The 26,464-nt window shown below is 42.2% G+C and overlaps 2 long non-coding RNA genes across 2 annotated transcripts in view; both read right to left on the bottom strand.

Annotated features, from left to right (window-relative positions):
- Window positions 1–26,464, bottom strand: part of LOC141088288 (uncharacterized) — a 299,679-nt gene that overhangs the window by 93,713 nt on the left and 179,502 nt on the right. The window lies entirely within an intron of this gene.
- The window catches only part of LOC141088287 (uncharacterized), a 111,705-nt gene continuing 109,965 nt past the window's right edge, over window positions 24,725–26,464 (bottom strand). Inside the window, exon 5 of the long non-coding RNA XR_012231895.1 lies at window positions 24,725–25,119. This is a non-coding gene — a long non-coding RNA (uncharacterized lncRNA). The remainder of the gene's footprint in view (window positions 25,120–26,464) is intronic.

A 26,464-nucleotide genomic window follows, 5' to 3' on the forward strand; every position in this document is an offset into this window, starting at 1 on the left:
ATTGGACCCAGCGTGGCCCCGCTCAAGAAATCGGACCCAGAGGGACTCCGCTCACCAAATCAGACCCAGAGGGGCTCCGCTCACCAAATCGGACCCAGAGTAGCCCCGCCCACCAAATCGGCCCCCCGAGTGGCCCCGCCCACCAAATAGGCCTCAGAGTGGCCCCGCCCACCAAATTGGCCCCCGAGTGGACCCGCCCACCAAATCGCCCTGAGTGGCCCCGCCCACCAAATCGGCCCCCGAGTGGCCCCGCCCAACAAACCGCCCGAGTGGCCCCGCCCACCAAATCGCCTGAGTGGCCCCGCCCACCATATCGGGCCCCGAGTGGCCCCACCCACCATATCAGGCCCCTAGTGGCCCCACCCACCAAATCGGCTTCTGAGTGGCCCCGCCCACCAAATCGACCCCCGAGTGGCCCCGCCCACTAAATCGACCCCCGAGTGGCCCCGCCCACCAAATCGGTCCCAGAGTGTTCACGCCCACCAAATTGGACCCAGAGGGGCTCCGCCCACAAAATCAGACCCTATGGGGCCCCACCCACAAAATCAGACCCTGAGGGGCCCCGGCCACAAAATCAGACCCTGAGGGGCCCCAACAAAATCAGACCCTGAGGGGCCCTGGTCACAAAATCGGACCCTGATGGGCCCCAGTCACAAAATCGGACCCTGAGGGGCCCCAACCACAAAATTGTACCCTGAGGGGCCCCGGCCACAAAATCGGACCATGAGGGGCCACACCCACAAAATCAGACCCTGAGGGGATCTGGCCACAAAATCAGACCCTGAGGGGCCCCGGCCACAAAATCGGACCCTGAGGGCCCCACCCACAAAATCGGACCCTGAGGGGCCACACCCACAAAATCAGAGCTTGAGGGATCCCTGCCAACAATTCAAACCCTGAGGAGCCCAGGCCAAGGAATCAGATCATGAGGGGCCCCACCCACCAAATCAGACCCTGAGGCCAAAGTGGCACCTGAGAGGCACTCACAGTTAAAACGGATCCTGAGTTGAAAGTCTTGCAGGGGCAGCAGGCAAGTCTCTCTTAAAGAGGCAGCCCGGGCACCATTTCAAACCACTATCTGTACTTCCTTCAGGAAATACACATCTAGTTTATATTTGTTCTTTATTAAAATGTGTGAAGAAGAGGTATTAATCAAATGTGATGATGTAGTCAGGATCAAAAACACTTTTTCCCCCTTAATACCGAAAAATATTGTTTCATGAAATAATTCATTTATCAAAACCAAAATGAAAATAATTAATTTATAAATTGTGTGAATTTATACTTGCTTATACCATTATTTGTCTGAAGATGTGTGACCATTAAAATTAATTTGAATATCATAAAATTATCCTTTGGAAAAATTAATTTAAGTGTAGATTTTCTTCATAAACCATTTTGATGTGCGATTGCACTTATCCACAATTAACTAAATCAAAAAATAATAATTACTATAGAAATATAGAAATATATGTTGTGTAGAAATATTTCATTATGTATCTTAATATTCTAATAATTTAACTGATTTGCATATTTCTCCTAAAGACAGTTTTTTTTTTTTTTTTTTCTTGCATTCAGAATCCTGAGGCCTCACATACAACAAACGTATCACATCACTCCTAAGCAGCTGCTCATACACGCATCTGTCACTGTCATTCAGACTGTGTCACATATAAATTTAAACCAAATTACCCCACATACAGAGGTATGATGAATACACATATTTTAACCCAAATTATCCTAATTATCAATGCATTGTAAACTATTCAAATAGAAATAGAAAGAAATAGCCAGCTCACCAGAGATCAAGCGCAGAAACTCGGAGCTCCGTGCGGACCAACGTCATAGACCATAGACGTTGGCTTTGACAAAGACTGTCTGGTCGAAACGCGTAGCCTGTCATCTCTATTGTGTTGTGGTTACATGGAGAGTCTTCGCCATTGTTTGTTTTAATGGTTTTTCATTAAAGAAGATTTTAATAGCAGCTGGAGCAGAACTTTCCTTCTATTGTAAACTATTACATTTAGTATCTTAATATTTCTTTGTATATTCCCCAAATACACATGACATAAATATATGTTGTATAGCTATACTTGACATTTAGGCCTGGAAAAAAATTCCATTGGTTTGCAAAAGCTAAGACTCCTTAAAACATCCTTTTCCCTAAGGCTGTAGGCATTACAGCACTAAAACCAGGGACATAGTATACTGGTATACCTATTATTAGAATAAGGTTCAAATTTCACATGCTTTGGTAGTCATTCAAGCCATGCAGTAAAGGCATACACAGAACACTTTTAAAATGCAGTTAGCTATTTCCTTTTAAGTGTTAAATATATAAAATCATGCAATTATTGCAACTTCCTGAGTAAATAAAGGCATAAATCCTTGTAAGAGACTTTTTCCGATTAAGTCCTGCTTTGAAATGAAAATTCTAAGGAAAAATAAAAGAGAAGGTTAATATCATATTCATAATTCTAAATTTTATTACTGGAGTAGATTTTAATTTTCACTAAAAAATACAGTTCTACAATCTCTACTTCTACAAACACTCTCTATATATACTGTATGAATATGTATATCTACAAAACTCTAGAACTACAGAATTATACTCTATATAATAATTACATATAACTGACTAATACATTGTATAACACTTTTACACAACATATAATTACTTTTTTAGCCAATTCCTACACCCACTCTTTCCCTGTAAAAAATGTCTTTAAATATTCTTGCTACTTTGAAGTCAACAGATTTTCTGAGCTGCTCAGATGAACCCTTCAGCTCAAAGTCAATGATGTCACTCACCACCTGCTTCTGTCTGTCAAATTCAGCCATCTTTGCTACAGAAAGGGCTTAAACTGTGAAGTTTTTTCGGTGGTCCTTTGCATCATTCCATAAGGCTTATAACAAATATGTAATTTTAGAAGGCTTTGCTAATACAGGCTTCTGATAAAGTTTTGCTCTGCCTGTCTTCACAAAATTAGCACAATTTACTTTCCTTTCACGATTCTCGTGTTTTCTGGCAAAATCAAGGGATTGCGCACATTCAAATAAAGAATCTTTTTGTGACGCAATAACACAAGATGCAGGATTTAAAAACCAAAATTTGTTTACAAAACTCTTTATGAGGGACTGTGTTTTGACATTCTCACTCAGCATTTTGTACAGACGTTCATATATGGACATGAAAGTGTAGGTACATTCCTTCCGACCAATCCTTAATTTTTGAAGAATATCAATATCTGGATAATTTTCATTTGATGAACAAAAAATCAGAATTTTTAATCTGTCTTTATCACTTAAGTTCTCATGTTTTTCACCAGATATCTTTAAAGATAATCTCCTAGCAAAGTTTACAGGGATCCACATTTTGAACAACTGATTCTTCTCCTCATTAGATAAATCAAATTTGTCAACACAGCTTTCAAAAACCTCAGAGTTTCTACAAACATGGATTTTGTTATCATATGCAGGAATGATTTTGCATATTTTTATCAAATTTTTCCTTACTTTACTTCGGATTTGGGCCTGTGAGTCGTCTATTTTTAGTGGTCCGTCTTTCCCTTGTACGTCATCTACGTCAGTTCTGAAGTCTCCTCCTACTTCTCCATCTTGTTCCACGTCTGCAAGGTCACCTTGAATGGCTGCTGCTACTTGTAACTGTTTCTCTACATTACAGTGAATCTCGGGAATATCACTATCCTCTACACAATCATTTTTGGATTTCTCTGACACAGATCTATGAAATATATGTACCATCTGTAGAATATTTTTTTAATTTATCTCTTTCTCTGTTGAAAAGCTTAGAATCTATCTTCTGATTTTCCATTTCACACTCTGCATATAAGCTAAGCCATAATACTTCTGAATTAGACTTGTCTACAGACTTAAATTTCAATTTACTCTGCTTAGAAAAACAATTAATGACATCCATTTCTTACCTTGAAATGTCTCAGCTTGTTCCTTTGATGGACAACGCTGGTCTCTTGTCTTCACACGTCTGGCTTCAGCACATCTGGCACTTGTAATACTTCTCAATCCATGTGGCAATTCTTAGTCCTCACTTCTAGGTTGTGAGTAGTGGAGTTCCTGATAACTTGCACATATGACTGATGTTAGCAAAGTTCAATCCCCCTTTTGGGCAAGTTGAGGGAAATCCGCAAAAAAGAACAAAAATTCAGATCTGGCTGGCTCTCCAATGTAAAAAAATGCGTATTCTTGTAAAATACTTAGGACTAGTTACCAGATAAAAATGTAGTGGTTTATTTGGATTCTTCCATCAAAGAAAAGATTATTACAGAAAAACATAAAAATAGGTGCATGATTATAAATAGATTGTCCATTAGTTCATAGCTAAGCTTGTAACCTTCTTTCCTGGAACTCTGAAAAGACATGTGTCCTGTAGTGCGTAGCTTCTCTGGATGTGAGTTGGATTAACATACCAGCTATCCGTAATGTCATGGCCTAGCACAGATGACTCCTCGAATGTGTCTCATGGTGATAGGGAAGGAGAGAGAGCGACCTCTACAATGAGCCATGAATTATATACGTCTCTTAAAGCATGTGATCTCGGTATATATGGAGTTGTCCTGTACCATGAGCCAAGCTTACAAAAATAGCCTATGTCGTGTCAGCTAAAGCAATGTACAGAACTGAGTCTTATAAGAAATTAACGGATTATTAATATTTAACAGGCAGCAACGGTACAAAAATCAGCAGACAGTAGCAGAGTCAGATTCGGGCCAAAGTCAGAGTCATAAACCAGGAGGGCGGCAGAAGTACAAAAATGGCAGGCAATAGAAAGGTCAGAAATCCAAGCTGAGGTCAAAGATAACTATAGCAATTCACACAGTAGCACATAGGGGAACCAAGAATATATCCGGCGGCTTGCAAGACCAGTCCCAAGGTATTTGAGGGATCAGGTCATCCCTCACAGGTTCCTGGACTGATGATGTCATTAGGACCGCACCCAGGACCAGGCCAGATGGTGATGCAGTAACCCCCTGATGACTGACAGAGGGGCGGAACCTGCGCCCACCAGATGCCTGCGCAGGAGCCCCTTCTCTGTCATCACCATAACTCACGGGCGAACCACGGTGCCTCCCAGTGGCCGAGGCAGGAACAGCCGTCACTGAGTCAGGCGGCGAAGTGGCGGTCCGGCGCCTCCTAGTGGCCGCGATCGGAATAGCAGGCCCCAAGTCTGACGGCGACATGACAGGTGCATTGTCAAGTTGGATTCTAGGAAGGACGGACCAGCGTTCAGTTCACAGAGTGCACTCTCAACCGGCGGCCATGTTTAAGGAGTCCCATGGAGTCTACCGTTATTAGTGAGGTAAAACAAATCACCATATTAGATAATGAAAACAACAGATATTACAAGTGCCAGTGTAAAATCATAACCACTAGTCACATTAATGAAAGTGTGTCACACAATGGGTAACATTAGGTATAATAAAGTGCACATGTGCTTAATATACTCAAATAGAGAAAACAACATTATTGCATTGGAATCCACTAATATACCATAGCACTATAAAGTGCAGCATTTATAAAAAAACATATAATTAAAGTGCACATGTGCAAAAGTGTTAATAGCTATATATACAAGAGTACATGAACAACACTATTATTACTGTGTCAACCAATAATATGGCGTTCAAGATGAATGTTCATAAGTGTTCATCCTGACACCAGAGGGGTCCTCATATGATGGTCACACAAGAATCCCATATCACACATACATTTCATGAATAGCCATAAGGAAAAGATAAATCTTCAATAATGTATCAGCTACAAACAGACAAAAAACACACATAATTAAAATAAAAGCACAGAGATATCAGGAACCTTGAATATTCCCTATACAATGGACATTGTTGATGTTAATGGATTATTCAAAGAAATGGGAGAAAGCTTCATTTTTCAGTTAAGCCTTTGGGGGGCCATGGATTCCAAATTACTGATCTATTGGCATTCTAATTGTGCCAATATCTGTTTTAAATCATCACCACTAATTCCCCCATTAACACAATCTATCCCCCTTACCTTTAGACTTTTTGTATCACAGCCATGAAAAACCTTATAATGTCAAGATAACGACCCATCAGAGGACATAAATTCTGTACTCCTGATGATGTTTTCACAGACCCAACAGTCACCACAGGGGTAACAGCCTGTCTCGGTTTACTTTCAGAAGAGGTGAAGGGATTGGACACCTTGGCAGTATAGTGGCTCCTCAGTAACATGTCCTTCAGACTCCTATCCCTCCTGGCCGTTATAAGGGGATTTTTTAGTAATTGTGCTGCCAGAATTGGGTCTGCTTTTAGTACAGGCCAATTCTTGTGGAGAATGTTTTTCATCTCTTTCCACTCCGGGGCGGGCCTGTGGGGAGGTCTTCATGCGGTGCTCTTCTTAGCTTTTCATACCGATGGCTTCTGTCAGGTCACTGATCCCTCAGTGATCTGCTCCCTATTTTACACACTGACTATATGTTTTTAAAAAAAATTCACATTCAGCAGGCAGGCGCCGGCGGTTTGCTAGAGAAAAAAAATTGTCTCCACCAAGATTGGTGATCCAATAGATGCTATTGCGCAGGCGCGGCCGGTGCCAATTTTTATCAGAATAAATTTATATCAGCAAATAAATGAATTAAATGCATATTATAGATGAGATCTTGCTGCATTTGATGATCTGGAGAATAGAAGCAATCTTGTGATCATGGGTTTACCAGAATCTATGACCCGTAGCCAGCTTACAAGTATATGCACACTAGACCTACCAAACGCTCTGGGCCTTAATACACCATTGAAGGTGAAATGCGCTCACAGAGTCGGCCCACCACCACCTCCACCACAAGAAACTCCTGCTATAAGCACGGGCCTGGTACTGCAAAATACCTGAGCTATGCAGACAAAGTGGACATCTTACAAAAGTACAGAAAATCCTCTCCACCCCTGGTGCTCGATGGACGTAGAGCGTTAATTTTCAGTGACTGCTCGGTGGAAGTAACAAAGAAAGACGCGTCTTTAGTGGAATATGCACTGAGCTAGTATAGAAGAAAACCCGCTTCTCATTACAATTCTCGGCAAATCTTAAAGTGTTTTTACCTGGAGGAAGAACACAAACATTTTCAGCAGCAGAACAAGCATCAGACTTTCTTAAAGACAGAGAAGATCTTCTCAAGGAAAACAGCAGAAAAAAGAATCACCAACAAAACGTCTGAGTATTGTCGGGACTTATTCTGATTATCCCCTTTTGAATGATTAAAACTCTTTCTCAAAGGGATAAAAATCTTACACTATGCAAAAGACTGAGAAATCTTACATCGCTATGAGAAGAGAAATTTTGGGTGTTGATATATAAATGTGGAGGAGAAGGGGGTGGACATTAGAGAGAGGAGGGAGAGTAATGGAAAAGGGGAGGAAAAAAGGAGAAAGAGTCCAAGTGAAAATGCTATGAAAGATGTACTTGTTACGAATTGCTCTTGTGGAAGCTATATGACGACATCGGAAAGTATTGTTTCTTTTGTTTTTTTTAAACAATACGTGATCTGACTAAAGGAGGAGGCATAGAGATAGAGGGTTCTTTCAATATTGGAATACTTTGAAGTTATGTACATTTATATTTATTTATATATATATATATTTAAATATATTTAATTTATCAAAAAGTAGGGAAGTAAACAGACTTTCCATAGCTTTGTGAAGAAAAGTGAAGTCACCACTACTAATACTGACTCTGTCTATACTGGGTGGGTCATTTAATGGATACACCTAAATAAAATGGGAATGGTTGGTGATATCAACTTCCTGTTTGTGGCACATTAGTATATGGCAGGGGGGAACCTTTTTAAGATGGGTGGTGACCATGGTGGCCATTTTGAAGTTGGCCATTTTGGATGCAACTTTATTTTTTTCAATGGGAAGAGGGTCATGTGACACATCAAACTTATTGAGAATTTCCCAAGAAAAACAATGTTATGCTTGGTTTTAATGTAGATTTATTTTTTCATGAGTTATTTACAAGTTTATGACCACTTATAAAATGTGTTCACAGGGCTGCCCATTGTGTTGGATTGTCAATGCAACCCTCTACTTCCACTCTTGACACACTGATAGCAACACCGCACAAGAAATGCTAGTCTAAGGGGGTCAGATTCCTTGTTGGAATGCTTGGACCTGACACCCATAATGTGGTGGTGCACCATCTTGCTGGAAAAACTCAGGGAACGTGCCATCTTCAGCTTATATACTGTATATATATATATAATTTAGCAAAAAGTAGGGAAGTAGACAGACTTCTCATAGGTTTGTGAAAAAAGTGACGTCAACACTACAAATATTGACTCTGTCTATAGTGAAATTCTCTAAGTTGGAGAAAGTTGTCTGCTTTTATTTTTTTCTTTCTTTGTTTGATTCTGATGTTTGTTGTTTTCACACCCTGTGATTATTATAATAACTTGACTACTGCATTATAAAGCTAATTTTGGAATATGAAAGGGCTACAATCACCCAAAAGAGAATTTTAGTGGTAAGACATTTGAAAAAATCAAAGTACATATGGCATTACTACAGGATAAGGATTGGCGCCCATATGCTAGAAAACACAAATCCTAAAGACGCCTGGCGCCCCACTTTCTCCATGGGCAGGGAATATACACATTTGTCCCATGTCGATAATAATTGTTCTAGGATTGATTGTTTTTTGGCTGTAGAAAATATTTTAAGCAAAATCAGTCATGTCGATGTTGAAGATCTAGTTATCTCAGATTGTGCTCTGTGAAGAAAACTTAGACTGATGTTTTTCCAAAAGAGTCAGATAGTATTTGGAAATTCCCAAGTTTTCTGACTTAAGATGAAAACATTAATTAACTACTGAAGGAATGGTGGTTGGAATATAATCTAGATAGCAGGGATCATATAGAAGATTCTCATCTCTTTTGGGATATAGCAAAGGCAGTGATTAGAGGCCATATCATTGGATACATACAATTTCTCAAATCTAAGACTACACTAGCATATAATGAGGTTAATAAAAATGTAAGAGATATGAGAGTCTATATACAAAATAAATGTAAAATATATATAGAATTGTATCCACTCAAATAATGCACTTAGCTCTTCTTGCAGTCAAAAAGTGCGTACTTACATATTGGATAAAGAAAGAAGCACATCAACAGTCTGAAATGATAAATGTTATAAAAACTCTATTAGTATATGGCAAATTAGACTTAGAGAGATAAAAGGAAAAGTCAACAATCAAATTCTTCACACACGGAGATCCTTTATTGAACATAGCTATACACAATCGGAGATATCACAACTGATGAAAAGGTTTAAACCTACTTCATGGTTCAAAATGGAAGATCTGAAATGTACACTAGGGGTACTTACATAATCGACTGCTCTAAGATACTCATTCACTGTTATAGTAAGGGGCGATTGTTTCTCTACCGACTCTACAGAATTTATTTTGTTGTATGTGCTTAAGATTAAATCGGTATATATTATTGTTGTATTGGATACGCAGAGTGTAGTGTTTGGTTGCTCTATGCCATGTCATGTTACAGCTGTAAGTCATTATGGGGAAGCCTGCATGGTCGCACCCCAATGTTATGTCATCCCTCTATAGCTGATGCAATCTTCTGCAATGTGACAAAAGGAAACTGACTTTTTTTGCCAATTTGTGCTAATCAAATGGCAAATTGTCTGAACTTGCTGCAACCTGCGAAATTCATAAAAGTCAACTCAATTTCTATATGCATCGAATTGCTTCACTCCTCTCTAGTACCCAGTTTATAATTTGTATATTCTCTAGACAGGAAGATTAGCCTGTCTGCTGCATTCATGAGCGCAACAGTTTTGGGTTACTGTAAACACCAAACTGGAAGGATATGTATTAAAATTATCAACAGATCATAAAGAAGTCAACAGGATCTAAAAGGAAGCTCATGTTTGATAGTGGACGCTTGATGGCTTCTTTCAGAGAAAAAAATGTTCTGCATTTTGAGTTTGGATGAGTCTGATCTTTCACTAAACCAGAAGATACAGTAAGTTATTACCATCAAGAGAAAAAAACTCTGGAGTAACAGTCCAAGAACATTTTTACTAAAAAAGTTATTTTCTTTATTAAATCACAAAAAGGCACATAATTATATGCAAAATTAGTATCACGACAAAGTAATTTACATAGGGAGGGATGGAAAACACTGAAAGTGGGTCTCAATTAATATAATAAGGTGAACGCCTATTCCACTAAAGCCCTCATTCTCCTGTAATAAAACTAAAATTAATAAAAAAAACAACATCCCTCACCTATCAGTCGTTCTGTCCCAAGCCGTAATACATATCAGGGGGATTAACAGTTTTCAACCTGGACAGTGCCAAGATGCGACCGTCCAGGCTGATAATCACTGGTGACTGAACTGCTGCAAGCGCAGCATCAGTGACCAGTGGTGACATCATCGAAGTTGCCTTTGGTCACTGCGGTTTCATTCCCAGCAGGGCTGAACTGCTGTGACTTCAGCACTATGGGAAAAAGTTACTGAGTTCACCACAGTTCAATCTCAGTGACTTCACAGTAGACCAGACCGTGGAATTTCTTGCCGTGATTTGCTGTGAATTCACTGAACTTGAACTGCGGTGACCTGATGACTTGCTTTTTCGCACGATGCTCAAGTCACAGTTTTCCCACGGCGCTCGCGCTGACATCAGAAAGGTGAAGTGAGTTTATTGGCCATGAACTCACAGGACCTGTCAGACGGCACTGCGAGCAGGAGAACTTTCTCACTGTTAGGGTTTCTAGGGAAAACCCGAAAGTGGACCCTCTGGGTCGTGGCTCCAGAGCCCCTGAGTGCGAGCGAACCAGGTGGAGCCTCCCCTATACAGGGAGTGTTAGGGGAAGGCCCAAGGGAGATGGAACCACAATGGCTGGAGCCAAAGGGGCGACTCAGCGCAACACAGGGAAGATATGAAGGAGGACTGAGGTGAAGATGGAGTCGATGGAATGAGATTCCCAGGGACAGGAAATACGGAATGGAAGTGGGACCAGAAGGACCAAGGGCTGGCGGGGACTTGATGCTGAAAGAGAGGGAGAAGAACAAAATGAGGGAGGTACGCAGGGTTAGTACCAGGGAGAAATGGACACAAGGCTGAGAGGACAGGAGGCACACAAACTCAAGGCTGAGGACACAGGAGCCACACAGACTCAAGGACAGAGGGACAGCAGGAGATATGGAAGCCTACAGGTAGCAAGGCTAGGGGCCTGAGGACGGTGAAAACACCAGGTGAACAGAAGCTAGCACTAAGCGCGTCGATACCTGTACAGACGTCGTGCTGAAATACCTGGTGGGCACCGCCATAATGGGATGGAGCCACCAGGTCAGGACCTCTCAGAAAAACTTGTGGTGGAGGAAGCGCAGCTGCCGATGCGCCGAGACCCCAAGACAGGCGGGGAGCGGCGTGGGACAGCATTGGGGACGTGCTGGGGGCGAACATGCACGGGTGAGTGCCAGTGGCCATGACACTCACGCTTACAGTGCCCTCAAACAGGGAATAGCAGTTCACAGGCAGACACTTGAGCACAGGGTGCTCAGTGTCTACTGGATGACAGGCTGCATAGTCGCATCATGCAACCATGCAGCCTGCCATCTAGATGCAGGAGAGCTAGACCCGTCGTGGGACAAATGGATTAAAACATCTCTGCGGAAAGATGAGGAGTATTGTTGCTTGTTTTTTTACCTCTTTTGCAGATGATGAAGGCATCGGGGGAATGGGAGAGATCGTAAGTATGGTTAAATTTAGATCTGTTAAAGGAGTCTGTGTCTTTCTTTCAATTAAAGGACTTTTGATGGTGTCTGTGTTTTTATACAATATGATTATGGGATTAGTAATGGAGGCGGTCTTATTGACACCTCTCCATTACTAACCTCTGGGCTTTATGTCACCTGACAATACAAAGGTGACATCAATCCCCAATTATCACCCCACTTGCCATGGCTACAGGGCAAATGGGAAGACCGAGGCTAAGTGCCAGAATTGTTGCATCTTAAAGATGTGCTTTTTTTGTGGCGACTGAGAGCTGATGGTTTTAGCCTGGTGGGCAGTATCCATGGCCCCGTCCTAGGCTATTAATATCAGCCCGCAGCTGTCTGCATAGCCTTTGCTGTTCATTAATCATAGAGGACCCTATGTCATTTTTTTTAGGGTCCTCCATTTTAATTGCCAGTAAAGGCTAAGTATACAGTTGTGAGCTGATATTAATAGCCTGTGACGCTCCATGGGTATTACCCCCTTCCAGAGCTATAAACATCGGCCCCCAGCCATCAGCTTTCCCTCAGCTAGTTCTGAAAATTATGCAGGAGCCCACACCTTTTTTTTTTAGACAAATAATCTTATTAATTAAATACATATACAGTAAGCTGCACACTCACTGTACTAATTGTATTTGCCACTGACATTTATATATCTACCTACTCTTTGTGTATTTATTGAGCACGTGTGTGTGTGTGAGTATGTGTGTTTGTGTCCATTCCAATATGGCGGTCGGAGTACTTATAAGCTTCTGTGAAGCACTTGGGGGTTCAAAGTGCTCACCACACATCTAGATAAGTTCCTTGTGGGGTCTAGTTTCCAAAATGGGGTCACTTGTGGGGGTTTCCACTGTTTAGGCACATCAGGGACTCTCCAAACGTGACATAATCCATCAAAGTCTGCATTCCAAAACGTCACTACTTCCCTTCCGAGCCCCAACTTGTGCCCATACAGTAGTTTTCTCCCACATATGGGTTATCAGCGTACTCAGGACAAATTGAACAACAACTTTTGGGGTCCAATTTCTTCTGTTACCCTTGGGAAAATAAAAAAATTGAGGACTCATCACACATCTAGATAAGTTCCTTGGGGGGTCTAGTTTCCAAAATGGGGTCACTTGTGGGGGGGTTTCCACTGCTCAGGCACATCAGGGGCTCTCCAAATGCGACATGGCGTCCAATTTCAATTCCAACCAATTTTGCATTGAAAAAGTCAAATGGCGCTCCATCCTTTCCGATCTCTGCAATGACCCCAAAAAGTGGTTTACTCCCACATATGGGGTATCAGCGTACTCAGGACAAATTGCACAATAACTATTGGAGTCCAGCTTCCCTTGGGAAAATGATTATTTTTGTGGAAAAAATATGATTTTTTTAATTTTATGGCTGTACGTTATAAACTTATGTGAAGCCCTTGGGGGTTCAAAGTTCTCACCACACATCTAGATTAGTTCCTTGGGGGGTCTAGTTTCCAAAATGGTGTCATTTGTGGGGGGTTTCTACTGTTTTGCTGTAGATAAGCCCCTGATGGCGGTGGCCGCATCTCATAGGCCAAAAATGAGTTGACAGATTCCCTTTAACGTGCAAACCACCTTTGGGGGTAAAGGGGTTAATGGGTGATGTTACCAAAAATTGTATCCATAGTTCTATTTAGCGTTAACCAATTAGTAGCAACACCACATTACCTGCAGGTAGCTGTCACCCTAATCACACTATTAAATCAATCCCTTACAGTGAGTTTATTAAAGCCAGGAGAATCTGTTCTGACATCGAGTCTTTTTTACAAGAAAGCTCCAACATTACACAAAGGCTCTATACTAGAGGGTATGACAAAAATATTATTGATAATTCATTCAACAAGGTTATCAATATAACCAGACAACAAACTTTAATGCCTATAAAATGTAAAATTAGTGGAGGTAAAGATATTGTCACATTTAGTGCTCCCTATAGTCTTCAATTTAATGGTATTAAATATATCATTAATAAATATATTCCTTCTTATATCAAGATGATATTTTCAATCAAGTTTTATCTAAAGGACATAGGTGTATTGCACAAAGAGGTAAATCATTAGGTGATTATTTATCACCAAGACTCTTTCAAAATAATATGACAGCCACTAATACTACATGGTTATCTACGAAAGGATTTTTTAAATGTGCAGGCAACAAATACGGTGTGTGCAAATACACAATAAAAACGCAATGCATTAATGACATTTTATTAAAACATTTATTAATTGCAACACGCAATATGTTGTCTACTGAATTCAATGTGACATTTGTAATCTTGACTATGTAGGCTGCACTACCTGCAAGTTAAAAAAAAGAACATCAGAGCATATTCAAAACATCAACAATGGTAATGCATAGTGATGAGCGAACGTGTTTGCCACTACTCGTTACCCGCCCAAGTATTAGTGTGCTCGTAGTACTCGGCGAGCAGCGAGCATTTCTGGGATAGCTCGGTGGGAACTTGTGTCTCCACCCAGCAATTTTGGCGGACTTTAGAGACCCAATCACGCTTCAGACTATGAAACGCCGAAGCCATCTTTGTTGTGGTCGTGCAGTGATATGGCTGGTCGCACAGCATCATCAGGGGTAGAAAAGACCGGGCGTCACCATGCTCGTCACAGTCACCTCCGGAATCAGACAGAGTAGGGATAGCTGCAGCCGATATAGGGTCAGAATTGGTGCTTTATAGGTGTGGGTTCTAGCATGCTATATCTCACATCCAGCTAAATCCACAGTCCTTCTAAGGACTATTAACGGAGTATATGGGTTCCAGCTATAGGCAGGCGGGGTATCGTACGTCACTTCATACACATCAGTGCAAGGCCTGCAGGCACTGTATGTGTGTATATACAGCATTCCCTTCCTGTTTTCTGGTGCTGCTGCTGCTACCTGTGGGCTATATTATCCGTATATATGCAATTTGAATACAGTATATGCCGCACATTTTTTGGTGTATCTCCGTTACAGCTGATATCAGTGCATGCTAAATCTATAGCCAGTTCATGGCTGTTTCATTTTTGGGGCTATCTGTACCTTTTTTTTAAATACAGCAGCATTTAGCCCCCCAAAAAATTAAAAAAACCAAACACATTAATTGTAGTGTTTTCTTGGTGCCAGCTCATATCTGTTTGTGCTCAACCTCTTGCCAGTTTACAGCTGTTTTATTTTTGGGTGCTGCCTGTTACTTTGATTTAAATACATGAGAATTTAGCCCACAAAATAAAAAGGGCCAACCAAACATTGTAGCGTTACCTGCCTGCCAGCTCATATCTGTGTGTGCTCAAACTCTTGCCATTTTACGTCTGTTATATTTTTGGGGGCTTCCTGTAAATTTGCTTTAAATACATGATAATTTAGGCCACAAAATAAAAAGGGCCAACCAAACATTGTAGTGTTACTTGCGTGCCAGCTCATATCTGTGTGTGCTCAAACTCTTGCCATTTTACAGCTGTTATATTTTTGGGGGCTTCCTGTAAATTTGCTTTAAATACATGATAATTTAGGCCACAAAATAAAAAAGGCCACAAATTCATTGTAGTGCTCTCTCTGTGCCAGCTACTATCTGTGCGTGCTCAAACTTTGGCCAGTTTACGGCTGTTTTAATTTTCGCCTGCCTGTCACTGTTGTTATATCCAGCAGTCTTTTGTCTCCCAAAAAAATATAAATTAATAAGGAATACAGTCTGTTATCTCAGGCAGAGGCCTGGTGTATCTGTGGTGGAAAAATCTTCGCTTTGCAGGCCTACAGTACTTACCACATCCAAATGTTCTCCAAAGACATCCATTTGTAGGCAGCTTTTTAACTCTTTCATTACTCCATTTAAAATAGGCAAGGCAAGGGGCAAGGGACGGGGAAGTAGAATTGATGCTGATGGTGCATGCAGAGGACGAGGCCATGGCAAAGCTTACAGTGGGCCACGGCAAAGAACCACATCTTCGTGCTTGAAATTCCTGTCCCAGTTTCTAGGGGACCGCACCACAACACTATTGAAGCTAGAGCAGTGTGAAATGGTTGTTGGTTGGATAGCGGATAATGCTTCAAGTCACTTAGCCACCAACACCACCACGTCTTCCACACGGTCAAGTCTGAGTAGCCAGTAGCCGTGAGTGTGGACTGGATATTACTCACCCTGCTCCTCCTTCCTCCCACCATGCCGAGTGCACTGAGACAACTGATGCCACACTCGAACCCTCAGAAGAGCTGTTCAGTCATCCATTTGTAGATTCTGGCCTCTTGCCCACTCCACTTGAAGCGGGGCAAGATGATATTCCATGTAGCGATTCACAAATCTTTGAGCAGCCACGGTCACCTGAGGTGGATGATGATGAGACACAATTGCTGGAAAGTCAGGAGGAGCAGGGTGCGGATGTGGAAGACGAGGTGGTGGATGACATAGGTACTGACCCAACCTGGCAGGAGGATATGCAGAGCGAGCAAAGCAGCCCACATGGGGAAGGAGGCAAGAAGAAGACCCCAACAGGCAAGAAGAAGCAGTGTGGTGGCCGTAGACAGAAGGTGTGCATCCGTTACCCGTCACACCAACAGGCCGAAAGTTGCCATTCAAAGTGTTAGATCTTCCAGAGTCTGGTTATTTTTTAAGGACTCTGCCAATAACCCCAAACAGGCCATTTGCAGCACTTGCCATTCCCACATCAGCAGGGGTAGTAAAGCTACTAGCCTGACCACCACTAGCATGATTAGGCACATGGTAGCAAAGCACCTGACTTTGTGGGCAGAACCACAGTCTCCAAGAACACTGTCTGCAGGTGACAACACTTCTTTCACTGTTTTGCGTACATGCCAATCCCCAGTTCCACGTGCCTGTGAAGATGCCTCGAGCCCTGTAATTGTTGCTGCCCACAGTCAACCAGCACCATCATCAAGCCCGTTCATGTCCTTGTCCCAGCTTAGCCTTCAGTTGTCTATACCCCAGTCATTGGAATGCAAGCAGAAATATTCATTCAATGCACCACAGGCCACATTACTTAATTCACACATCTCTCGTCTGCTTGCACTCGAAATGTTGCCTTTTAGGCTAGTGGAGACGGAAACTTTCCGCAACTTGATGGTGGCGACTGTCCTAAGGTACCAGGTCCTCAGTCGCCACTCTTTTTCCCATTGTGCCATACCGGCCTTACACCAGCATGTGTCCCACAACGTTACCGGTGCCCTCAACAATGCTGTTACTGGGAAAGTCCACCTAACCACGGACACGTGGATGAGTGCTGGTGGGCAGGGACGGTACATCTCACTGACGGCACACTGGGTTAATAGAGTGGAAGCCGGCACCCTGTCAGACCTTGGGATGGAACACATCCTTCCTACGCCGAGGATTGCTGGCCCTACGTCAGTCAGGGTTGCTCCCAGTTTAAAGATCCTGCACCTCCTACTCCTCCTCTTCTTCAGCCTCCATCTCTGAAATGAACACATTAGTCAGAAGCTGGAAGCACTGTAGCACTGCCTCAGCAAAGCGGCAACAGGCTGTGCTGACGCTAATCTGCATTGGTTGACAAACCACACAATGCAGAAGAGTTGTGGACAGCGCTGAAGGAGCAGTCAGATATTTGTCTGACCCCGCTGAACATACAGTCAGGATTGGTCGTGTGTGACAACGGTTGGAACCGGTTGGCGGCTTTGAGGCAAGGTCAGCTCACACACGTACCTTGCCTGGCCCATGTGCTTAACCTCGTGGTTCAACTTTTTCTCAAAAGCTACCCGGAGCAGCCTGATCTGCTGTTGAAAATGCGCCGTATGTCTGCCCATTTTCGAAAGTCAGTGACAGCTTCAGCAGCCCTTGCTGGCCTTCAGCAGCTTCTGCCTCACCGACTGGTGTGTGATGTCCCCACGCGTTGGAACTCTACACTGCATATGTTGCAAAGGATTTGTGAGCAGAAAAGGGCAGTTGTTGAGTACCAGCTTCAAAAAGGCCATCGATATTCAGGTCAGACACCACATATAAGACCTCAGGAGTGGACATGGATGTCTGACATATGTACCGTCCTCCAGAACTTTGAGGACTGCACCAAGATGGTGAGCAGCGATGATGCCATAATTAGCGTCACCATCCCGCTTCTCAGCATTCTGAAAACCTCTCTGCTCACAATAAAAAAGGATGCATTGCAGGAAGGACACGAGGACATTGAGCCAGGAAACATACCGGGTGATTACACTCAGCCCAGTCTCATGTCGTTGCAACGTGGAGTGGTAGACAATGAAGAGGAGGAGGAGGAACAACAGGAGCTACTTTCATGAGCTGTAGAAGGTACTACAAGCACAGCTGTCATACCATATGTTCAGCAGGGATGGCCTGAGGAGTATGAGGAAGAGGAGGAGGAGGACACCATGGTCAGGCGTCCTGATGTTGAGGACATGGAAGGCATGTCTGTTAGTAGTTTGGCACGCATGGCTGCCTTTATGTTGTTCTGCGTTTCCTGGGTTGGTCTGTTTTCTGTTAGCCTCCTCCTTATCCTCATCATCCACAACCAGTCGAACATCAGGCCGAAGGGATTGCGTGATGCAAAAGTAACTCAACTTTTGTCAAGGGTATTAGATAATATTTCTATTTATATCACTGTCTCTGAGCTATTGCTTGGGACAAACCTATCTCGTTGAACACATTGTGGCTTGATATCTATGAACCTGTGTTTGCCCCTCCGCTTTGTTATTTTCTTTCATACGTGGCTTCACATTTGAAATTTAGTTTTTTAATTTCAGTATGGTTTCTCATTATGTCTCCTCATTGTCCACGGCTACATCACCAGGGTTAATGTGTTCTGTGCTGCTACAGGCAGTCCAATTTTTTGCAAGGGTGTCCATGTTGCCCATAGTCTGTTTTTTAAAAAAGGTAACCCCCATTGGGGAATTGTTTGTCAGGTCATGCACTCCATTACAAGTCTTATAGACCCACACCCCTACATTGGGCCTACTTCTTAACTGTGTTTCCTGCAATATCTCATCCATATCTCCGAATACATGACCTGGGTGAACGTGTTGTGTTGTGTACTGTTATAGGCCGGTGAATTTGGGGCAAGGGGGCTGTGATGGCACTAGTATATTTTTAAAAAAGGTACCCTCATTGGTGAAATGTTTGTCAGCCTATGCACTCCATTACAAATCTCAGAGACCCACACCCCTACTTTGGGCCTACTTCTTAACTCGGTTTCCTGCAATGTCTCATCCTTATCTCACACTACCTGACCTAGATGAACATGTTCTGTACTGTTATAGGCCGCTCAATTTGCTGCAAGAGGGGGCTGTGATGGCACTAGTAAATTTATAAAAAAAGGTACCCCATTGGTGAAATGTTTGTCAGCCTATGCACTCCTTTACAAGTCTCAGAGACCCATACCCCTACATTGGGCCTACTTCTTAACTCGTTTTCCTGCAATGTCTCTTCCTTAACTCAGACTACATGACCTACATGAGCGTGTTCTGTACTGTTATAGTCCGTTGAATTTTGGGCAAGGGGGCTGTGATGGCACTAGTATATTTTTAAAAAAGGTACCCCCCATTGGTGAAAAGTTTGTCAGCCTATGCACTGCGTGTATGGGCATTACTAGTGTAGGTTAGCCGGTCCTTTACATTTGGTCTACTTGTTACTCAGGCCTTCATCACCGTCTCCTCCTTAACAGCCAATGGACGACCACGGATAACGTCTTCTGTGCTGTAATTGGCAATACAATTTTGGGCAAGTGTGTCTGTGCTGACAAAAGTATATTTTTTACCAAGGTACCCCCGCATGTGTAAACCACATTCTGGTTTGCAAATACTTCAGAAAATGTTCATGCTTTAATGCCCTCACTTGTAAAGCTCAGTTTTTGGTTGACTGGTTGATCACATTGGACACAATATGCAGCATATTACTTTGATAAAGCAATGCTGTTAATTTGGCTCAGTAGCTAACTAAAAATATATCTTTTGACACAATATCTTTTCTTGTATTGAAAGCCGTTACTTTGGCTGCATCAAATGGGAAGTGTTTAATAGCAAAAAGTGACAGCTGAGTGCTTGTAGATCCAGAGTATGGAATGTAATCATTTTTGGCTGAGATAACTTGTATGAGGGAGACTGCATGTTCCTTCTTTCTTTCTAGGATAATAAACAGGAATAAAAATAAATAAAAATAAATGCTATTTTTATCTGTAAAGTAATTTTTGAAAAGGATGTCAGATCATCTATTGAGTCTCCAATATTTACTACACAGCAGAACGGAACAGTTATGGAATATTGAGCATAGTCACAGTTATGTTTTAGAACATCTTCACATTCTTGTAGTTCCTTCTTTTATTTCCGGAATACATAGTGGCAGATAGTTTTAACATTACTTACCGATAGATACTGGTCAAGAACATTGTCATGACCCATAGTAGTCTATGGGTTAAGCTTCAGTTTTATAAGAACGGCTGAATATAGATATGATTGCTGTTAATAGTGTAGTGCGAATATAAAAATGGCTCTTTTGAATCCATATTGAAATATACAGAATGCATTCAGACAATTACCTAGCTGCATTTCTGGTAAAAGATGTACAGATGTGAAATAAAAATCTCATCCTGCCACAATCTGGAGAACTGTTTGTTTATTGACTTCACAAACAGTTCTAAGCTTCCATGTTAGTGGTTTGTGATTGTAAAACTTTACAGTTTACTTAACCTCTGTCTGTGGTGGTTTTATTTTAATCCTTGTGGCTTTTATATTCTGAACCCTATGGCCCTTCGTCTGACGACTACATGGTATCTCAGTTTCATCCGACCTTGAAAGCTGGCCAGTTGAAGGGCTGGGTGAAACTTGAGTTACTATATAGTGTAAATCACTATATAAGACCAAAGAAACATGACAAAGACAGATTCCAAAACTGGGGTACCTGTACATGTACAGTGTGTTCATACCTGCACAACTGGGGGCGCCCATGCAGTGTATTGAATCTCCAAGGGGTTCTCTGTCTTGGTGTTGCTTCTCTGATATTCCAGACAGATGATGTTTAAAAGCCTCTTGGTGATGATGTAAGTATACTGTATGTAGTTAATCTTTATATATACTTAATCATTAGATATATTTAATCCCTATATGTACTTAACCTTTGTATATTAAAATATAAAAAAGTGTACCCACTCATACTATTCAGTCATACTTTTCCTTTAATTTTGTACTTTGAAATAAAAAAGCGTTATATTGCAAGTATTAGCCATCTTTAAAGCTGTATCTGAACCATAGTGTTAAAAAATTGTCAAATAAACTAGCAAAATTATCCATTACTAGTGTTGAGCATTCCGATACCGCAAGTATCGGGTATCGGCCGATACTTGCTGTATCGGAATTCCGATACCGACTTCCGATATTTTTTCAATATCGGAAGTCGGCATCGGAATCGGAAGTTCAAAGTTGATTGACAGCCGAAATGACGTCATCATGATGTGCGGTGTGTGCGCATCATGATGCGCCGTCATTTCGGGCCTTCGGGGGGTCTCTGCCGGCCTGCCGGGGGGGCTGTGTGGACTGCCCGGGGTCTGTACCGGCCTGCCGGGGGGCTGTGCCGGCCTGCCGGTGGTCTGTGCACCCTGTGGGGGTCTGTACCAGCCTGCCGGGGGGCTGTGCCGGCCTGCCGGTGGTCTGTGCACCCTGTGGGGGTCTGTACCGGCCTGCCGGGGGGGCTGTGCTGATGTCCGGGGGTCTGTGCAAGCATCGTCCGATGGGACTACAAGTCCCATCTGGCGATGCCTGCTACCATGACAGTGATTGACACATTAGCCAATGATGGGACAGTAGTAGTCCCATCATCCGGCTAATGTGTTAAATGTTAAAAAAAAAAATATATATATATATACTACATACATACTACATGCATGCTACATACATACTACATGCTACATACATACTACATATATACTACATGCATGCTACATACATACTACATGCTACATACATACCACATATATACTACATACATACTACATGCATGCTACATACATACTACATACATACTACATATATACTACATGCATGCTACATACATACTACATGCTACATACATACCACATATATACTACATACATACTACATGCATGCTACATGCTACATACATACCACATACATACTACATACATACTACATACATACTACATACATACTACATGCATGCTACATACATACTGCATGCTACATACATACTACATGCTACATACATAACACATATATACTACATGCATGATACATACATACTACATGCTACATACATACCACATATATACTACATACATACTACATGCATGCTACATGCTACATACATACCACATACATACTACATACATACTACATACATACTACATGCATGCTACATACATACTACATGCTACATACATAACACATATATACTACATGCATGCTACATACATACTACATGCTACATACATACCACATATATACTACATACATACTACATGCATGCTACATACAATACATACATAGACATACAGTACATATAACATAGAGTAACATACTTACCAATACTTGTCACATTGTTCCCCGAAGCCATTGTCTTTTACGGAATAAATATTAACATAACAAACCACAAAAATACTCACCCATGATCCGAAGCAGTCCACGAGTGTGTCCCACGACGATCTTGGGTAGAGAACTGCAGCATCAGCTGATGCTGCCGTTCTCTACGGGCTGCAGGAATCCAATGACGGAAGGTAGGTATCCTTCCGCACTGTATTCCTCCGCCACTTAAAAAAAAAAAAGTCCCTAGTCTCACTTTATGCCATTGCTGTGTGTGGACTGCTTCGGATCATGGGTGAGTATTTTTGTGGTTTGTTATGTTAATATTTATTCCGTAAAAGACAATGGCTTCGGGGAACAATGTGACAAGTATTGGTAAGTATGTTACTCTATGTTATATGTACTGTATGTCTATGTATGTATTGTATGAATGTATTGTATGTAGCATGCATGTAGTATGTATGTAGTATGTATGTAGTATGTATGTAGCATGTAGTATGTATGTAGCATGCATGTAGTATGTATGTAGCATGCATGTAGTATGTATGTAGTATATATGTAGCATGTAGTATGTATGTAGCATGCATGTAGTATGTATGTAGTATGTATGTAGCATGTAGTATGTATGTAGCATGCATGTAGTATATATGTAGTATGTATGTAGCATGTAGTATGTATGTAGCATGCATGTAGTATGTATGTAGCATGCATGTAGTATGTATGTAGTATATATGTAGCATGTAGTATGTATGTAGCATGCATGTAGTATGTATGTAGTATGTATGTAGCATGTAGTATGTATGTAGCATGCATGTAGTATATATGTAGTATGTATGTAGCATGCATGTAGTATGTATGTAGCATGCATGTAGTATGTATGTAGCATGCATGTAGTATGTATGTAGTATGTAGGTAGCATGCATGTAGTATGTATGTAGCATGCATGTAGTATGTAGCATGTATGTAGTATGCATGTAGTATATATGTAGTATGTGTGTTACATGTAGTATATATGTAGTATGCATGTTGCATGCATGTAGTATGTAGCATGTATGTAGTATGCATGTAGTATATATGTAGTATGTATGTTACATGTAGTATGCATGTTGCATGTATGTAGTATATATGTTGTATGTATGTTGCATGCATGTAGTATATATGTAGTATGTATGTTGCATGTAGTATATATGTAGTATGAATGTAGCATGTATGTAGTATGCATGTTGCATGTAGTATATATGTAGTATGTATGTTACATGTAGTATATATGTTGTATGTATGTTGCATGCATGTAGTATATATGTAGTATGTATGTTGCATGTAGTATATATGTAGTATGAATGTAGCATGTATGTAGTATGCATGTTGCATGTAGTATATATGTAGTATGTATGTTACATGTAGTATGTATGTAGCATGTATGTAGCATGTATGTAGCATGTAATTTTTTTTTTTTTTTTTACATTCAACACATTAGCCGGATGATGGGACTACTACTGTCCCATCATTGGCTAATGTGTCAATCACTGTCATGGTAGCAGGCATCGCCCGATGGGACTTGTAGTCCCATCGGACGATGCCTGCACAGCCCCCCGGAGCCTGCACAGCCCCCCGGCAGGCCGGCACAGCCCCCCGGAGCCTGCACAGCCCCCCGGCAGGCCGGCACAGCCCCCCGGCAGGCCGGCACAGACCACCGGAGCCTGCACAGCCCCCCCGGCAGGCCGTCACAGCCCCCCGGCAGGCCAGCACAGCCCCCCGGAGCCTGCACAGACCACCGGCAGGCCGGCACAGCCCCCCGGCAGGCCGGCACAGACCACCGGAGCCTGCACAGACCCCCTGGCAGGCCGGCACAGCCCCCCGAAAGGCCCGTACAGACCCCAGAGAGGCTGTACAAGGCAAAAACAGGGTTTTTCTTATTCCGATACCGGAAGTCCCATAGACTTGAATGGGACTTCCGGTATCGGAATTGGCGATACCGATACTTTTTTTTAAGATCGGCCGATCCATTCCGATCCGATACTTTGAAGTATCGGACGGTATCGCTCAACTCTATCCATTACATAATTCTGCAAAGAGGGAACCATCATACCATTAAAAAATGCGAAAAGTTGATTGTCCTTCAATGTAGTGCATCCTGCTCTCAACATATTGTCGTGATACATTAATATTTCAAAACCAAGAAAGGGTTGGACAGCTTGAGGTTTCATGGTACACTTTTTTAAAAAAATTTTTATACCGTCTCCTGTCTCCAATCACGTCATTCAGACTGCATTGTTGGTTATTCTCAAAATCTTAACTGAAAGCATACACAATTTTGTGTCACATTAGTAAACTTTATAGTCTTGCAAGGATTTTAAATAATTGGTGTAACGAATGGAAGCGGAGACAGAGATGGTGAAGTTTACATTCGCTTTTTATTTTTAAAGTGGAACCTCGGGACCACGGTCTGGGGGGCTCCGAAGGGGGCGTAACTAGTGAGCCCTGGGTACCCGTAGTAAAGTCCCTTGGACAGGACCAGAATGGAATACCCGGAGGACACAGATGCTACCTCCAGTTAGACCCTGGACACGTGGCAGCTGTCCCAGCGGGACCAAAAGGGTAACAGATACAATAGCAGAGTCCGTAGAGAAGTAGACACAGGTGAGGCAGGTCCTGGATCCGGGTAGTTGGTAGCAAGCAGGCTCCAGTAACCTTGTCACAGTCCACGGACACGGATGGCTGATGGCGGAACGGGATGGCACTTGCACAGGTGATTGCAGGGATTGCCAAGGGTAGCAGGATACAGATAATCTATGGAGACAGATAGCATGAGAAGATGCACAGAGACTGCTAACGCAGCACAGACAGGTCAGGAAGAGATCCGGATGTAGCAATGATAGATACTCGTTGCTCCGGCGCTCTCCCTATGGAGGAGAGACCACCATTGGATAATCACCAAACCAACTTTGAAAAATGCACTCTCTCCCTTTAAGAAGCCAGGGGAGCGCGCGTGCTCTAATAGCTCTGCCTGAAGACCTGCTGACAGGACGCCAGGAGATGGGGGAGGGAGAGAGAGCAGGATGCCAAGGAGCAGCATGAGACAGACAGGGAGCTCATTGCTGCACAGGGACAGCATGCAGGGCAGGAGGTGAGTGACCAGAATTGGGTGCAGCGGCAGACTGGGGCGCAGAGCCAGCACGGGGACTGGGTGTAACAATCGGTTTCACTCCCTTTTGGACTGATTATCTTTATCAGCCGCAACTCTGAAGTGTTATCAAGTTTTGGTGGAAAAGATGCATATTCTTTCATTCTTTTTTTTACTTGCAGTCAGTTCTTCACTCTGTGTGATTTTCTATGTGATTTTTTATTTGAACATTGCGAAATGTAATTGTTTTGGGAAAAAACGCACTTTTCTGACATTCGACAATAATCTTTTTGAACCATGCCTTGTTGCCATCAGAAGACGATTTCAGTGAAGCCACATTATTTTCTTTATCTGATACACTAACATTTGAAAAAAAAATAAAATAAAAAAGATCTTCAAGTGTTTCTGGTCAGAAAAAGAACACTTTGCATGGAGGTGTAATTATTTTTTTTGGCGTGCAAATGCCATTTACTTTGATATGTTGAAAATCTTGTACTGAAGTCCCAGTATTCATCACTTGTGTAGATTACCTTAGACCTTTTCTGTTTATTATTGGCGACTTCTAGATGTACCAAATAAATATTGTGAAGTGGATTTTCAAGGGCCCATCAAGTATGTGGGTTCCAAGGTGAAATGGGGTGCATATGACTATGCAGCAAGGCTGGCCTTGATGCCAATGTGTAAAACAAAGAGTGTTGAATATGAATGAATAATGAATATGAAGAATATGGAGAAGTGACTTTTACTAGGCCCATCCAGTATGTGGGTACCAAGGTGAAATGGGGTGCATATGATAATGCAGCAGAGATGGCCTTGATGCCAATGTGTAAAACAAAGAGTACGGGAGTACCAAAATGAATATGGTGAAGTGGATTTTCCTGGGCCCATCCAGTATGTGGGTTCCAAGGCATAATGGGGTGCATATGACTTTGCAGCAGGGAAGACACTGCTGTCAATCTTTTAAAACTAGAGTACGGGAGTACACAATGAATATGGTGAAGTGGATCTTCC

The sequence above is a fragment of the Dendrobates tinctorius genome, unplaced genomic scaffold (assembly GCF_039654945.1).
Source record: "Dendrobates tinctorius isolate UK_male_01 unplaced genomic scaffold, ASM3965494v1 ptg000038l, whole genome shotgun sequence".
NCBI lineage: Eukaryota > Metazoa > Chordata > Amphibia > Anura > Dendrobatidae > Dendrobates > Dendrobates tinctorius.